Raw genomic sequence first — 18,530 nt, 5'->3', positions numbered from 1 at the left:
GATAGACTAAAGAAAACTGGAAGAACTGTACTCCTCGAAACATGTGATGTTCTCAGTTCCACACCCATTACTAGACGTAGGATTTGCCTTAGCCACAGATAGGATTTGATTTATTATGGATTGAAAGGGAGGTTTATTATGAATGGCTAACCAATCTTGGGTAGATCAATAACAAGCCATGATGGGAATGGGTAAGTTTATTATGGATGAATAGGTTGTGAGTGTGTGCAAAGTGAAAGGATGAAAGTGAATCCTGAAGGAGGGAGGAGCAATGTCTCTACGCATGGCGCTGGTGACCCAGTTTTCACCATGGTACTTGCCCAGGGCGCCACCGAAGTGGTTTTCACCATTGGACGAAATTATTTCTCTTTACTTTTTTCGATTTTTCAATGTTTTTTGTGTCACAAGGTGCCTGTTTGCCAGGTTTTCACCAAGTAACGATTTTTTTTGTTTTTATAATTTTTTTTTGTATTTTTGAATTTTTTTTTTTTTTTGTATTTTTGAATTAGGATACTCTGAAGAGCTATGTGTAAAACCTGCGAAGGTGCATGCTGTTGATAGGATCCTCCAAAGGTTCACCTTCTGTAGTTGAAAGCTGATATGCACCAGATCCATATGCTGCTGTAATAATGTAAGGACCAAGCCAGTTTGGTTCGAACTTGCCCTTCTTCTCTCTGTCTTGCTGATTTTTGGGGTTTTCTCTGAGAACCAAGTCACCTACCTCAAATGTGTGAGGCTTGACCTTGTGATTGTAGCTGTGACTCATTCGTTGTTGGTAAGCCTTGAGATGATTAAAAGCAGTTTGTCTCCGTTCATCCAACAGTTCTAGTTCCTGTAAGCGAGAGACCCTGTAGTCTTCATCAGTGATGATGTTTTTCAAAGAGACCCGTAAAGAGGGTAACTCGACCTCAATAGGCAAGATGGATTCAAAACCATAAACAAGTGAATAGGGTGTAGCTCCTGTAGGTGTACGGACGCTTGTGCGGTAGGCCCAAAGTGCAGGATTGAGTTGAATATGCCAATTACGACCAGCATCGTCGACTGTCTTCTTGAGGATTTTAAGGATTGTTTTATTAGACGCCTCAACTTGGCCATTACCTTGGGGGTAATATGGTGTGGAGAAATGATGAGAAATATGGAAGCGATCACAGAGTTCACGAACATCCTGATTTTTGAAGGGACGCCCGTTATCAGTGATAATGGAAACCGGAATACCGTATCGGCAAATGATATAGTTAAGGATGAATGTAGCAATTTGTTTTTCAGTAACTTGTGTGAGAGGCACGGCTTCAATCCATTTTGTAAAATACTCTGTGGCAGTGATAATGAATTTATAACCATTGGAAGAAGGAGGGTGAATCTTGCCTATGAGATCGAGTCCCCACTGACAAAAGGGCCAAGGAGACGCAAGTGGTTGAAGTTCTTGTGCTGGCGCATGTATGAGGTCTCCATGAATTTGACATTGCTTACATTTCTTGACAAACTGATATGAGTCTTTTTCCATATTGGGCCAGTAATATCCAGTCCTGATGAGTTTCTTGGCCAAGGTAGGACCACTAGCATGTGGACCACATATCCCTTCATGCACTTCACGTAATGCAATCTGAGCTTCGTCACTTTCTAGACATCTAAGAAGAGTGCCATCTAGACCTCGCCGGTATAGGGTATCAGCTAAAATGACATATCGAGAGGATTGGCGAATGAAGGTGTGGCGTTGGTTATTTGATAGATCAGGAGGTAGGATATTGTTGCGAAGGTATGTGAAGATGGAACCATATAACTGGGATTCGGGACCGAAAACACATATCATCTCAGTAGGAGTGATCTCATATGAAGGGACCAAAAGGTTATCCACCAAGAACTCATAGCGGGTCTCGTTTGGAGGTAGATCAATCAATGAAGCAATTGTAGCCATGGCATCTGCGGCTCGATTCTGCTCTCTTGGTATCTGCTCAAAATCTATCTTTGTGAAGTGTTATTTCAGATCCTCCACCATTTGTTTATAAGGCATTAACTTTTCATCTTTTGTTTGATAATCACCAGTTGCTTGATGGATAACAAGTTGGGAATCTCCAAAAACACGAAGTTCCTGGATCGTCCATTGAACTGCAATTCGTAATCCTGTTGTTAATGCCTCATATTCCACTATATTGTTAGTGCAAGGAAATGATAAGCAGTATGATTTGGGTATAGAATCCCCTTGAGGAGTTATAAAGAGGATGCCAGCTCCCGCCCCATGCTGTGTATATGAGCCGTCAAAGTATAGTTGCCATGGCTTTGCATGTGACATTGTCAAAATGGATTCATTTGGAAATTCTGAATTTAGAGGAACATCATCAATCATGGGGGCATCTGCTAATTGATCCGCGATGGCTTGTCCTTTTATTGCTTTTCTGTCCACATACTCGATGTCAAATTCACTAAGGATCATTACCCATTTGGCCAGTCGCCCAGTAAGTGTTGCTTTATTGAGAAGGTATTTTAATGGATCTATCCTAGCAACTAACTTAGTCTTATGAGTAAGCATGTAATGTCATAATTTCTGTGAAGCAAAGACCATAGCAAGACATGCGCGCTCAATTGGCGTGTAGTTTAGCTCATATCCCACCAATGTGCGACTAATATAGTATACTGCTTTTTCCTTGCCTTCAGCGATTTGTTGCGCTAAGAGTGCCCCCAGTGCCATTGGAGTAGCTGATATGTATAGTAGTAGTGGTTGATCTGGAACTGGTGGCATCAGAACCGGTGGATTTAGGAGATAGTCTTTGAGCATCTGGAAAGCCTGTTGACAGTTGTCATCCCATTTGAATTTGATGTTTTTATGTAGCAGGTGCTGAAAAGGATTACACTTATCTGCCAGTTGTGCTATGAATCTTCGTATGGACTGGAGTCTGCCTTGTAAGGATCGAAGTTGACTGATATTTCTTGGTGGTTGCATTTCTAAGATAGCTTTGACTTTTGCTGGATCCGCTTCGATTCCTCTTTTGGATACAATGAATCCTAGGAGCTTCCCGGAGGTTACTCCAAAGACACATTTCTTAGGGTTTAATCTTACTTTGTATTTTTCCAACCGATCAAAGGCAACTGAGAGTATGTCCAAATGTGTATTTCTGTCTATTGATTTGACCAAGAGGTCATCAACATGATCTTCCACAGTTACATGCATGAGATCATGAAAGATAGTGGTCATTGCTCTTTGATATGTAGCACCTACATTTTTTAACCCGAAAGGCATGACATTCCAGCAGAAAGTTCCCCAAGGACAAGTGAATGATGTTTTGTGTTGATCTTCGGGTGCGATCCTTATTTGATTATAACCAGAGAATCCATCCATTAACGATAGCATTTCATGACCTGCTGTGAGATCAACAATCAAGTCAATGTTTGGTAATGGGAAGTCATCCTTTGGACAAGCTTTGTTGATGTCTCTGAAATCTATGCAAATTCTGATGCTGCGGTCTGGTTTACTGACAGGTACCAAGTTAGAGATCCATTCAGGATAATCAATTGGACGTATGAATCCGACATCAAGTAATTTCTCAAGTTCTGCTTTGACTAGTAATGCCACTTGTGGATGCATTTTTCTCAATTTCTGTTTTACTGGTTTTGCCCCCGGTTTGACTGTCAGATGATGCATTACCAAATCTGGATCCAATCCAGGCATATCAGCGTATGACCAGGCGAAGTTGATTTGTCGCTCTTTGAAGAAACTTATGAATTTTGACCTTTCAGACTCTGTCAGTGATTGAGCTAGGAATATGTTGTGTGGAACCTCTTCTGTACCGATGTTTGTTTTGATAGTCTCCTCTACCAACATGGATGATTTTTCCTCATATGATGCTGGGAGAATGTCGAGCCTTCCATCTTTGGGTGCCTCAGAAAGGTTTTCACCCTCAGATACGTCCTTTCTTTTTACTTTTTTGGGATCAAATAGCGCCACAATGTGGTTTTCGCCATAAGACCCTTGATTTGTTCTTATTTTCACATTTTTGCGACTGGAATGTCCGACACCCTCACCAAAATATGCCACGCTATTGAGTTCTATGGTGTATCCCGCTTTATGGTCTCCAGAGAGAAGATCATTTCGCATGCCTAGATAATCAATAAAAGCTTCATTGTTTTGGAATGTATCCAACTGTGGAGGTCCTTCATTATCCCAGTCAATGAGTTGGTGATGAACAAGGGGAAGACCGTTAATGTCTTCGAAGTTAGCGGGGCTAAGAGTGAAGATGTGGTTATATTCGGGTATGTCAAGGTAATTATCGAGGTCATCGATGGCACTCTCCTCATCAGTCTCGATCGCGAATGAATCCAAATTATCATCACTAGTAGCGTATTCCAGAACAGGTGTTCTCATCCTATGTGATTTCAACCTAGAACCTTGAGACAAGGACTGTATAGACTCCTCATGGGTTGTTTCTTGACCAACTCTGAATTTGTTATAAAATTCCTCCTCTTCTGTGGGTTCATCTGGCTCTCTGAATGTCTCAGTGAGCTCATAGTCACTGGAGGATTTGTCTGAACCCCATTCCCATTCGTTGGAGTCTGTGGAATAGCGATCCTCTTGTTGAATTTTGGCAATTTTGATTTGTGATGCTTCTTCTGTCCTTTTAGTGTGGATCTTGGAAGTCAGAAAACCAAGTCCCTTCAAGTGTTCCCTTTTTACAGTCAATTCAGGTTGTAAGGGCTCCATAACGCCTTCTTTTCGTAACCCAAGAGGGCTTTTTCCATCATACCCGAATTTTTGTAGAATCTTGAAGCCTTTGCCATATTTCTCACAGGGTATATTGATCTGATCTTGTGTGTCATCTTCAATGTCTTTGTAGAGCATTTTGTATAAACCTTCCTCTTCCAGTTCGCCCCATCTTTGAAAGGTAGTAGGATCCCATTTGAATACCATGATGGATATTTGCTTGTTAGGATGTGGCCTTCCATATTCATTTGGAGAGTTCATGACTTGTCGTAAATACATGGTCTGATTTAAAGTGTATTCTCCCATGCCTTTGTCCTGAAATTTGCCTTTAAGTTCACCTTGTTTTGATGTCGAAGGTTTTAACGACTCAGGGTCAATGTATGCCGAAGAAGGAACAGCTTCACAATTACTGGGAATGATGGTCTCAGTATGTGATCTCAAGTTATTGCAATATATGAACGGATTAGGATCGCCGTTAACTGTTACCTCGACTCCATTGTGAGGAAACTTAATGCATTGGTGATATGTCAAGGGGACTGCCCTCATTTCATGAATCCAAGGACGTCCTAGCAATATATTATAAGTGAGATCTAAATCCAGGACTTGACAAACCACATCCTTTGTAACTGGCCCAATTCTTAGAGGTAAGGTGACTGTGCCCTTGGATGAGCGCTCTTCATCATCATATGCCTTGATGGTGATTTGATTTTTTGAATTCACAGCTTTATCGAAATATCCCGATTGTTTAATGGTGCTCAATGTGCAGATGTTTAGACCAGCTCCTCCATCTATCAGGACTCATTTTATTCGATGTTTGTGTATGAAGGCTTCAATATGTAATGGTGCATTATGTGGCTGACTTACGGAGGCGTCATTAGTTTCTGTGAATGTAAGGGAATGTGGAATGGAAAGGTATCCCACCATGGGTTGAAACTAGTCCACGTTCAGATCAGTAGGAATGGCGGTGTCTCTCAAGATTTTATCAAGAATAGCTTTATGAGTGGGGGATATGCGTAAGAGCTCAAGGATGGAGATGAGCGCGGGTGTCTTCCCTAACTGTTCTACAAGGTCATACTCAGGTTTGGTAGATGAAGAAGCGGTGTTTTTAGTTGAAGCACCTGGCAAAGTAATTTTACCTCGACGAGTTGTAACATGACATTCAGAGGTAGGTTCGGAAGAAGATCCAACACCTCTTAGGACAATCTTGGGTCGCTGAGGAGGATTCGCAGGGTTTTTGCTCTTGATGGTAATAGTAGAGATATGATTGTCCATCGAGATATGATTGATAGTTGAATCATAGTTGTAAGGTGCTCTAGTATAGTTGGCTTGATCATCTGTGACTTTAGCTTTTCCATTGTCGTGCTTTGGGAATGGTTCCTTAAACATCTCATGTTCTTGATTGGATGAGTGTCCCTCAATCTCGATGTCACCTCTATCAATGAGATCTTGCACAATGTTCTTCAGTCGATGACAATTACCTGTTTTATGACCCTTTCTTTTATGAAATTCACAATACTCATCATCATTCCACCAATTTGGTTTGACCTTTGGTTCATATGGTGGGAAATCTGGAATTGTGATCACCTTGTTTGCCACCAGCTTTTTGAAGACTGACTCAAGTGGTTCTCCCAAAGGAGTGTACTTCCTTCGTGACCTGGAAGTTGTTTGAGTATTCACTTGATTGTTTGCAGAACTTGATCCTGAAAAGATAACTTTGGGTCGCACTGTGTTGGCATCAACAACACCATCATTGACTGTGTTCTTGTTTTTATTCCAAAATCTTGGCTTGTCTTTTCCTTTAAAGTCATCTTTGTTTTCCTTGAATATTTTAATGACTCCTTGTTCAATTAGGACCTTTTCTATTGCTAAGCCTTTTTCGATAACGTCCTTGAAGGTAGACAAACAAGCTTTCCTTAAGTCATAGCCAATCTCTTTGTTAACATTTTGGGTGAACATCTCTACCATTTGTTTTTGTGGAATCTCACAAGAGCATCTGCTGGCTAGATTTCTCCATCTTTGTAAAAATGATGCAAAAGATTCTCCTCTTTTTTCTTGGTGTTGCACAAAGTAGTGACTGATATGTCTGTCTCTATGTTATAGGAGAAATGTTGAATAAATGCCTCTGCTAAGTCACCCCATGACTTAATACCAGGTGGAAGTTGGGAGAACCATTCCATAGCTTGATCGCCTAAGCTTTGTGGGAATAATCTCATCAAATATGTCTCTTCTGAAGCCACTTCAATGCAAGCTTTGAAAAATTGTCTTATGTGTGCCTTAGGATCCCCTTTTCCTCTATACTTGTCAAATTTAGGCGTCACAAAGTGTGTAGGAAATGGAGGCATTGGAATGCTCTTGTCAAATGGATAAGGACATATGTCTCTCATTGTGTATGTTGGCTTCGGTGTATTTATGTCCTCCATTTTCTTTTGTAAGTCCCGGATTTGTTGCTCCAAATTGCTCTTAGGTGGAGATCGACTTCTTGGACCATATCCTATGTTTGAGGTACCCATTGGCGGAGGTGCATGTTGCATATATGGATGATATTGATCATACACATGTTCATATGGAGGAGGTCTGTAATGATGTTGCATATATGGACCACTTGGTATAGATTCATGTTGAGGAACACCATATCTATTTTGTGCATGTATACCATACTCTACAGGCATGTCATCTTCTATTGTATTGCCCCCAAATTTGACATGAGGTTTCCTTATGTCCAAATTTTGAGCATGCCTTGGAATATCCCATTGCTTTGGTGGTTGATCCTTAGCATTGATATGTGATTGAGCATATTTTTCTCCATAAGACTTCCATAATGGTCTGCGAAGGTGAGTATCATATGTTTGACCATGTGTATGTGGGACCTCTGGTTTTTGAAGCAAAGCTGATGGTGATTCAGGTACCATGTGTGGTCCTCTATTTCCTCCACTATTAGGTCTCCTTTGATCCATGTTGGAGTGAGGTTGTTGCAAAGGTCTATGTTCCATTATTTGAGACATGTCAAAATCATGAGGTATCTTGGCTCCACTTTGTGCCATCATGTGTAAGAAGTATTGTCTATCCCTCCTCATTATTTCCTCAACCAATCGATTGAAATGGGGATTCATAATGGATTCTTCCACATCTGCTGAATGTATTGATAAGTTGTCCAAATTGTCATTGTGTGTAGCATTGTTGTTTAGAGTGTCCATGTTCTCAACATTTGGGATGTTTCTATAAGCCTCCATGTCCGGCAATGTAGTGTGATTAGTATTGAAAAATAAATCATTGTCATACTCATAAGAACTCATGTTTGCGGACTCTTGAGCTTCTTTAGTTTCTCTCCTAGATTTTTGAATACAGGTTTCAACCATGAACTAGGTATTAACCAAGATGTGTGAGACTAGATGAAAAATGGAAAGAGTACGGAAGACCAAGAGTTGGATGAAATGTAAATGAGTCTGAAGTGTACTTGCAATGTCCAAAGTGTAAGACCAAGTATGTATGTAGTAGAGTAGGTGTGACTTCCAAAGAGAGGATAGTTTCTCTTGATAAGGTAAGCTGACCTTGACCCTAAGTAAGACCAAATGAGACCTAAAGGTAAGAAACCTTGATGAGGGACCACTTAGCAAAGTGTTGTTGTATGTAGTGTGTTGACAAAGTATGATGAGGACAAGCAAGTGACCTTTTGACTCAAGTTTAGACAAGTATGAATGTAAAATGAGATGTGAAGCAATGATGGACTATGTGAGACCCAAGGACAGGTTGAATGCTAGATGAAACCTGAAGAAACAACCTAGGAAGCTCAAGTATTCCGAAACTGATTTCTTTTGTTTGCTGGACTGTGAAATTTTTGTTGCAATTTTGAACACAGACGTGACTGTATACTTCACAGACGCGGTTTCCGGACACAGACGCTACTCTGTTTAACCCAGACGCGCTTCTGCGATTTTCTTGTTTATGTTTGCTGGACTGTAAAGATTTTTGCAATTCTGGACACAGACGCGACTGTATACTGCACAAACATTGTTATCCGACATAGACGGGTTTATATTCAACACAAACGCTATTCTTCCCTTCACAGATGTGCTTATATGACCCAAACGCGGTTAAAATAGACACAGACGCGTTTCTGTAAAATTTGTGCAATTTTTTCCAATCTGTGAAGTCGTTTTGTTGTGACCAAATCTGACTGTTTGACTGTTTTTTGTGACAAGAGGACACAATGTTGATGAGGACCCAATGTTTGCAAGTGTTTAGACTGACAATGACTCCAAGAAAAGTGTGTTGTTTGATGTAAAATGTTTTGCATACACTTGAAGACACAAAAGACACAATGTTTTGCTATTTGGTCTTGAATGTTTTGAATGTTTAACATAAGTCAAGCACAATTCTTATGGCTGGCCAAGACAATAGTTGTTGATCTCACATGGGGTTTTACCCCCAAGGCTATGCTATTTAGAGCGGATACTTAGATGCTTGACCTCACTGGCTCCACCCTCAGCACTCACTTCTCGGGTCAGCCAAGCATCAGTCCCCATGAAAACTCCCCATGGCGAACTTTGTATCTCTACTAAGAACCATATGTGTGTGGGCCGCTACCAGAGGTCCGACCTCCTACCCCAACAACTAGAAGGATTTGGGCCTCTAAAACAAAATGGTGCTAGTAAGGGAATCCGCTCGTGTGGCCATACATGCGGCACTTTCAGCTCTGTAAATACAGAAGGCTCTCAGCTGGTAGGGGTTACGCCCTACAAATGATCAAATAAATTTGATCAAACGGGTTTATGGGGAGACATAGTGTCGGTATGAACTAATCAGCACATGTTATCCATAGTTTTCACCATGAATATATTTGATTATAGTGGTTCGGATGAGGTGGGTTTTCCTCACTACCACTTGGGTCGTCCTCTTCTCACTAGTAGTCCTAATGGCCACACGGGAAGACAGACTCTCTAAAGATTAAACAAAAAGAGCCTATTGCTCAAGACACAAAAGACAATGATTCAATTTTAGTGCACCAATGGAAGTGTTTGCTAGTCTATGAAAACAAGGCACACAATAAAAATTCAAAACCCTAGCCAAGAACCTGCAACAAAAGTTGTTAGTAGTTTGGGTTGTTTGACATAATCACCCCTTCCTGCAAACATACAAGTTAGGTACATTTTAAAAACCCAAAAGACTTTGTGACATAGGGGCCTTCAACAAAACGTTTTGCTTCCAAGACAAGCTGCACCAATTTAGTTAGCTAGATCTGAAAGTGTTAGTCCGAAAATAAACCAGATCTGAAACCCTAAGTACAAAATCCAAAAATTGAATCAATGAAAACTTCAAAATTCTGAAACAGTAAATACACAGACGCTATTACCCTCAACACAGATGCGTCTGGATAACACAGACGCGGTTCTGTGATGCACAGACGCGCCTAAAAATCACAGACGCTCCTTTCCGACACAGACGTGGGTAGAAATAACACAGACGCGATTCTGAAACACAGACACCCCTTTCTGAAACCTGCAAAATAAAATTTGTCGAAAATACAGACGCGATTCCAGATACCATAAACGCGCCAGAAAATCAAAGACGCAATCCAAAAGTTCATAGACGCGGAAAAAAAATTAAAATGCTGTCGAAAAATGTCCGATTTGCAACTTAAAAAAAAAACGCAAAATCTGCAACAAGGAGGTTAGATGCAAAGGGACAAGAGTCCCACCGGGCGTGCCAAAATGTATATGGTGAAAATGGATAACAATAATAACAATATTGAAAGGCTAAATAGATTCAACCACAAAACCCTAGCCTAACAATCAACAAAGATCCACCATAACATATGAAGATTACCTAAGACAATGCAAATCAAATGAAATCACAAAGATTATACCATCACATGTCCAATAGGGTTTTGATCTCCATTCTTCCTATCTCCATTGATCTTGCTCGATATATTTGCTCTCAGATTTTTATGTGCACAAGAGCTCAACAAAGAACGAAATGTGGTTGCAAGTAGGATCGCAATGTAGTCAATTGATCAAGTCATTAGGGTTTGATAATGAAGGAAGGCATCTCCTTAAATAGAAGACACAATATGAAATGGAGGGATAAGATTGAGAGGTGTAAAAGGAGGTCGGCTAGGATTAGAGGGTAGGTAGAAGAAATAATAAAATAATGAAAGGGGTAGGTAGTGTAGGAATTAAGAGATGAATGACATGTGTCATAGGTAGAAAAGGCTAATGAATTAATTAAATAAATAAAGATTTATTTAATTAATAGAAGAAGTGGGATCAATTAAATAAATAAGATATTTATTTAATTTAGGAAAATGATAATTTAAATAAATAAATGTATTTATTTAAATGAGAAATAAGGCTAGAAGAGGATAAATGAATTAATTAAATAAATAAAGATTTGTTTAATTAATAGAAGAATTAGGCTTAGATAATTAAATAAATAAAATATTTATTTAATTAGACATGGCAATTTTTAATTAAATAAATAAAGATTTATTTAATTAATAGAAGAAGTGGGATCAATTAAATAAATAAGATATTTATTTAATTTAGGAAAATGATAATTTAAATAAATAAATGTATTTATTTAAATGAGAAATAAGGCTAGAAGAGGATAAATGAATTAATTAAATAAATAAAGATTTATTTAATTAATAGAAGAATTAGGCTTAGATAATTAAATAAATAAAATATTTATTTAATTAGACATGACAATTTTGGGTGTCTACATGTCTAAATAAGTCTATCAATAAGTAAATCAAAATGGAAGTCTAGGAGGTGCACTACAACAAGGGTCATCATCAAATGTTCAACCAGTCTTTCATTCAAGCTTTGGTTATGTTCAACTTAGGTCTCAGACATACAATCAAACACATAATTTGAAGATGAGAGTCATCTCTTTTTGATAAACGTTTCTGAAAAACAAATTGATAAGGCAATAAATGATCCTAAGATTGTGAAAACTTTGAATCAATTGTGTTGCAAATATGAAGTTAATTGATGTATCAATATGGTTGTCATTGATGTTCGATAAACTTATAAGGCACTAAGAGGGGGGGTGAATCAATGCAAGAAAAAACAACAATATAAATCTGATCATCACTTTTATCAATTTGAAACTTAACAAGCATGCAAGGAAAACAACCACATAAACTAACACCCAATAAAGCATGCAACTCATAACACAATGTTTTTCATGTGGAAACCCAAATGGGAAAAACCATGGTGGAAATTGGTACCCACAAGATCAACTATTTGCAGAATAGGGATCTAACCAGTTAAGTTCTTACAATTGCTCTGTTAAGAGCACACTCGACTAAGAGTGTCTTAGCCTGGTTAGGAGCTATTACAATAAGGCCTGTTAGAACCAAATTTGTTAGGAGCTACCAAACAATGGGATTTAAACAACACAAGTTAATGTGTGACCCTGTTAAGGGATTTAAACTTTCGAACCTGTGAGGATCCTACCGCACCTTGTTAGGAGTGACCTTGTAAGAGGATTTTATCTTGCTGCAACTGTTAGGGAACAACAAGTGGCTGGTTTGCATATAGCACCTCTATGCTTGATTAGATCCACTTTAGATCTCATTCTAACATCGACTAAACATCAATATAAAGCTTCTTCTTTCACCGCACAATCACATTCACATTTTGGATCTCACATGTCATACATCATCACACACTATACTCCTTTTAATAAACAGCTCTGCTAAGTTGGCTAAGAACCCTTGGAACAATTTCCTAGGTTTAATGTATCTAGTCAATCTTGCACACTACGCTTTCCTCATGTCGGCCACAAACAACTTAACTCAAAAATAAAACGTTAAGTCTACCGATTTACCGATCTAGGTAACTCTGCTCTACCGGTTAACTATTCTTCAAGACTGACTGCTTTTCTCATCATAACTCTCTCATTCAGTTGAATCTACCGATGCAGTTTAGGTCATAGAGTCTTGCCAATGTCATGAACATGTTTTTCAAACTACAAAACTTAACTCATCACCAATCTTCCGTACCAGTCGCTTGAACATAACTCTATCACTATTTTACTGATTCATTGTTTAATTGCTTCCACTACCGGTTAGGCTTTACCAATTGGACTAAAAGACTTAGATGAATAACATAACATGGTTGCCATCAATGACAAGACAATACAAGTCATCAATCAACCTATTGCAACAAAATCATCATCAAGCCAACAATCTCCCCCTTTGGCATTGATGGCAACACTTAGGAAAATTTTTGTCTAAGTGTGCAATACAAAAATTGACTCAACTCATGACTCAAAACTCAAAACTCCCCCTTAGCAATTATATGTTGTATACTACTACAAATTTTTTATACTACTACTCCCCCTTTGACAACAATGACAAAGGTAAGCAAATACATGTGAAAAATAAATACAACAGACTGAAATTTGTAGCTACCAGTGCAAAAGTATAAGAGTCATTAGGTTACATATTACATTTTTGAAAAAATGTCATCAAAATTAATCTTCAAAGCCTACAAGTCATTATCCCATGTTGCTAAAAGAGAGGATATAATCTCAATGTGTGTTTGAATCTGGCATTCAAGTTCCTCCATGGCATCTAGAGTGCTCATCTCTGGTGTCAACAAGATTGCCTTTGTTTCCTTGTAGCCTCACTGCAAAATTTGCAACTTGGGGACAACATGTGTCTATAACTCCTGTAGAGTGGTAGTCCTCTTAACCTTTTCTACCTCATATGACTTCAACTTATGTTGTACACTTACAATAGAATGGCCAAAAATTGTAGGTGAATCATTTAGAGATTCAAATGATTCACTCATAACCTATATTGCAAGTTGTTCTGCCTTGATCTTATTCTCTATATCATCAAGAAATAATTATAAATTATAAATTGTAGACAGTACTTTACCTCCGGTCTTGAGTGCATCTTTTATCTATTCCATATTATCACTAAGACCTACCTTGTCTCTGTCAATTTCCTTGATCAAAATTGCAATCCTCTTCTTCTCATATTCCTTCTCAGCATTCTTGATTGCAGCTTCTTCCAAGCTCTTCATCTGTTCACTTGCTGATGTAACCAAATGTTCCAGTTTGTCAATAGGTGTAGGAAGATTGTCAATATCAATCTTCGGTAATATACTGGAAAGTATATCTATTGCGCTTTGAATAGTTTGTGCTTCTTTTCTCTATGCTTTCATAATGTTTTTATGTGCCTTAGATTGCATGGAAGATACATTCTCCATCATCTCAGTGGGACTCAACATATCCATGTTAATTGGTCCTTGTATGCTCACAGTGTCATCTTCCTCTTCATCATCAATTATCTTCTTTGATGTAAGTGACCGAGAGGTCACTTTCTATTCTTGCTCTTCCTTCTGTTTTTCTGCATCCTTCCCATGCTCCTCTGCTTTCTCTATGGTTTTCTCATCTTCCTTCTAATTGTCCTTCACCGGTGGTGTATTGGTTTGCACATCATCTATTTGTGTAACTACCGGTGGCGCTTGTGCTTCTGTCTTGTTTGGTTGTTCAGTGGGCTTTACATTTTATGTTAGCTCATTCATCGGTTGCTCAGTCATTTCTTCATCTTGCTGAGCCTTCTTTGCATCTTCTTTACATGTATCGGTTAGATTCACTTCCGGTAATACTATCTCATCATTAGTGATGGTGATTGTTTCTTGCTCAGTGTGTGTATCAACTGTTGTATCAGTAAAAACAATATCATTCGGTATGATTTCATTAAGATTCACATTTTTAGGGATATCTTCTCCCTTTAATCTCCCCAATTCCTCTTCTTCAGGAATAAGTCCTAAAAACTTCTTCAAAATTTCCTTAGTCTCATCTTGAACCAACTGGGATTCTCCAACAAGTAATCTTGTAAGCCTTTTCTTGGATTTAAAGAATGGTTTTGAATTCAAAAAGAAATTTTCCAATTCCTCCTTTGAGGCTTCCAGTTGTAAACTTACAAGAACAAATTCAATAGTCTCTCTGTCTTGTTTTATTGTAGCTTGCCATCTTGCATCTAATTTATTGTTCAAAGAATTTGGTATTTGCCCTTGCAATTTAATTAGAGCTTTACTGAACTTATTCATTGACAGAACTACTGCATCTTCAATTTGCCTTTTCTCTTCTTCACTAAATTTGTTATAAATTTTATTCAAACCAACTAATATACCATACTCTTTAATGTGCAACACAAATTTTTCAAAGGGAGTAAGTTTAGTTACCGGTTTCTTAACTGATTTTACAGTAGACGCTCCAACAATCTTTGATTTCTTACCACTGGCTCTCATTTCTTTCTTCTCTCCTTCAGACTCTGTTTCTTCTTCATCAACAACTCTCTTTGCCTGTTCCTTCCTCTTACTGGTGGCTACTAGTGCTTTAGGTGCAGGGGGCTTGATTTCTTTCCCCTTTCTCTTGAATTTAATTTTAGAAGGTTTCTCCTTAGCAGTTGTGCTTCTTGTTTGTCTACTGGTACTGGTACCGGTTGGGTCACTAGAGGATTCAATAGTCTTCTTTGCTTCAAATTTAGCTCTAGCCTCAACAATCTCTTCTTTAGTAAATCCTTGTGAAACAACAAATTCTTCCACCTATTTTCTTACTTTCTTTGCAATGACTGGTCTAGCAAGCTCAGAATGAACCTCAATATATTTCTCCTTATATGTTCCAAACCTTGTTGCATTAGGGTCTACCGGTTGAGCTAGGAGATGATCACCATAAGAAATTAGTAAATCAGCTTCAAATTCATAACCCATCAACATCACCCATGATGTCCTAGGTTCTGCTGCCTCCATCTGACATGTGTCAGTATCCACCATGAAACAAACAGAATCTTCATATCTTTTAACAACCTGTTACGGTATTCTTTCTCTTTCATGCATCTTCTTTTGAAAATATTTAAAGTATCCCCACATGACCTTATCAAATTCATTACCGATCATCTTGATGTTGTTCTTGATTTGCAACATTGTCGGTGTATCTTTTGACCATTGTATATCACCGATACAGGGAAAGGAGTTCTGAAAGTAGAAAAACAAACCTATGATCAACTGTCCAAACTTGAATTTATGCTTTTTATCCTTCTTAATTGACTCAAGGTTCAGTACCAATTGGGTTCTCAGTGCTTCTGAAAGATCATAGTCTGCATTGTCCTTCAACATCCGACAGGTAGTATGAATCGCAGCTCTAGGAATACTGTTTGTTCTGCTTGAATGATAAACCTTATAACCAATCACCATAGATACATATTTCACCTTAGGGTATTTAATTTCATTTATCGACATAGCACGTCCATCCCATTTAGACTTTGTTAGTTTAGTTACATCATTCTTCGGGATTGACCTCAGCACAAGAACTTCACCAGTTGCACACAGTTTGGTGACAACATGAATAACTTCCTTTGTAATCTCATGCATTCAATCAAGCCACATAAACTAATCATGTATTCTACTCAACACATACTTGATATGGTCTTCTTCAAATTCATCAATAAAATTCAACACATGGTGAAAACCCTTGTCGACAACCCTTCGGAATTGACTCTTCAAAATACCTTGTTTATGTTGACATTTTTGATGATGATGTTGTGTCTGTCATTGATGGACACACACTTGCTTTGAGATCACTTTTTATATGTATGAGTTATGCTCAACCGGTATTTGTTTCAACCGATATTATGTATTATAGTCTTTAGACTATTGGTGTTTTGCATAAAGTGTTTACCGATCTCAAGCGGTATGAAGACCCAAGCGGTATGAAGACCTCAAGCGGTTCGAGGATCCCAAAGCGGTTTGAAGGAACAAAGCGGTTGTTATCATTTTTCCCAATCTTCATTTTGAAAACCCAGTAATTGGTAAAATATATGAACCGGTAATCAGTTAAATGTATGAACCAGTATTACTCTGTGATGAGTTACCAACCGGTATTTTTGTGATGATTTATCATCCACTGACACTTTGGCGGTGATTTTGTGTCGTGTTACCAAATGTGTCCAGATGCACTGAACCTAGGAACTTGTAATGTAATCCTCTTGGACCGACATGAAATTAGATTCCTTTATAAGGACATCATGTCTAGGGTTTTAGGTGTTGTTAGGGTTTAAGGTGATTGGTGAGGTTTTTGTATGTGAGATCATAGAAGAGAAGATTAGGTTTGTGTGAAGAAATAGAGTGTGGATATATTGAAGACTAAAGTAATGCTGAAATGCATTAACAATGAGCTATCAAGGATCTAACCAAGCATACTGTGCTAGTATTTAGATCACTCACTTGTTGATTACTCACATCTTCGACAAGTCTGAAACCCTTAATCGGGTAGGTCTGGCAAAGCCTTTGTAAATCCTCTAACAAGGTGGTTCACAACTGTGGATCTAAAATCCTCTCACAAGGTAGTCTTTAATCAAACTTATCTCCTAACAGAGATCTAGATTCCTAACAGGATCTGTTTTGGTGAAGAACATTGTATGACCTTAACCGGTTTGGTTACTATTCTGCAGATAGTTACTTGTGAGTTTGATATCACCGTGGTTTTTTCCATTTGGGTTTCCACGTCAAAATCTCTTGTGTTATGGTAATTGCGCTCCTGTGGGTGAATGCCTTATTTGCTGTTTGGTTTGCATTTGTTTTAACCGGTTTGTTAGTAAATCTATTATACCGGTTTACTGCTAAACTATTTAAGTGTTTGAGTTCAGTATGTTTTGGAATACTAATTCACCCCCCACTCTTAGTATTCATCAATTGGTATCAGAGCCAACCTTTCTATAAGTTTAACCACCTGGAAGGAGATATGGGGGAATACACTGTGAGGGAGCTTACTCATTGTCTCACTCAGATTGAGAAAGCCTTTGATGAACTCAAAGTCAAATATAAGGCCTCTCTAGAAAAAAGAAGAGAGCATGCTGAAAAACTGATGGAGCTTACTGAAAATAGTTCTTCTGATGAAGCAAACATGGATGCCCTACTTGAAGAAGTTGAAAAACTGAATGAATCCAATGCAAACCTCAGAAGGGAACTGGAAGGACTGACTATCAGAATGTGTCAAGAGCTTGAGAACTAGAGGAAAGCTGAAGATCTGGTAAAAGACAAAGATCATGAGATCTCCAAGCTGAAGCAAGAAATCAGTGCCCTTACCGCTCATCTCCAAGAGAGTAAAGTGGAAAAAGAAGAAATTCAAGGTGAACTAAATATGGCTATTTCTGAGAATGCAACCTTGAAGGAATCCAATGCTGCTATTTCCAAGGAAATCACTGAGTCAAAGGAAACACTTGCCAAATTCAATAAAAGTACTGTTACGCTAGAACAAAAGCTTGAATCAGCAAAACCGGTAAAGAATACCAATGGACTTGGTTTCTTTGGATATGAGGAAGGTGAATCCTTTGGAACAAAAGATGGAGCATCAAAAAAGCAACCGGCACCAAAGGATAAAGGTAAGCAAAAATACAAACCTGTTTACTTTAATTGTCTCAAGGAAGGACATACTGCTAATGTGTGTAGAAATAAGGCCTACAATAATTTTCCTTATTTTCTAAATGATAAGCCTAGATCCAATAGATTCAATGGAAATTGTTATGCATGCAACAAGTTTGGGCATAGAGAATTTGAATGCAGGTCTGTTGTGCACAACACTAGAAGATATCCTCAAAGGAGTCAAGGAGTTTTTCCTGAATCCTCTGTGAACTGGATTGCAAACCGGTATAACGCCTATAATCATCAGTTAGGTGGTGGTGGCTATCAAGCGGCGACCAGATGGTGAACAACTTGTATGATCTGTCATGGTAGTGGTCACATTGCTGCAACATGTAGAAGGAAGAATGGAAACATGATTAATGGACCATGGAGAGCACCTGGAATGGTATGCTATCACT

Source organism: Cryptomeria japonica, chromosome 3, assembly GCF_030272615.1.
Source record: "Cryptomeria japonica chromosome 3, Sugi_1.0, whole genome shotgun sequence".
NCBI classification, from domain to species: Eukaryota; Viridiplantae; Streptophyta; class Pinopsida; order Cupressales; family Cupressaceae; genus Cryptomeria; species Cryptomeria japonica.
This window is presented reverse-complemented; position numbering follows the sequence as displayed.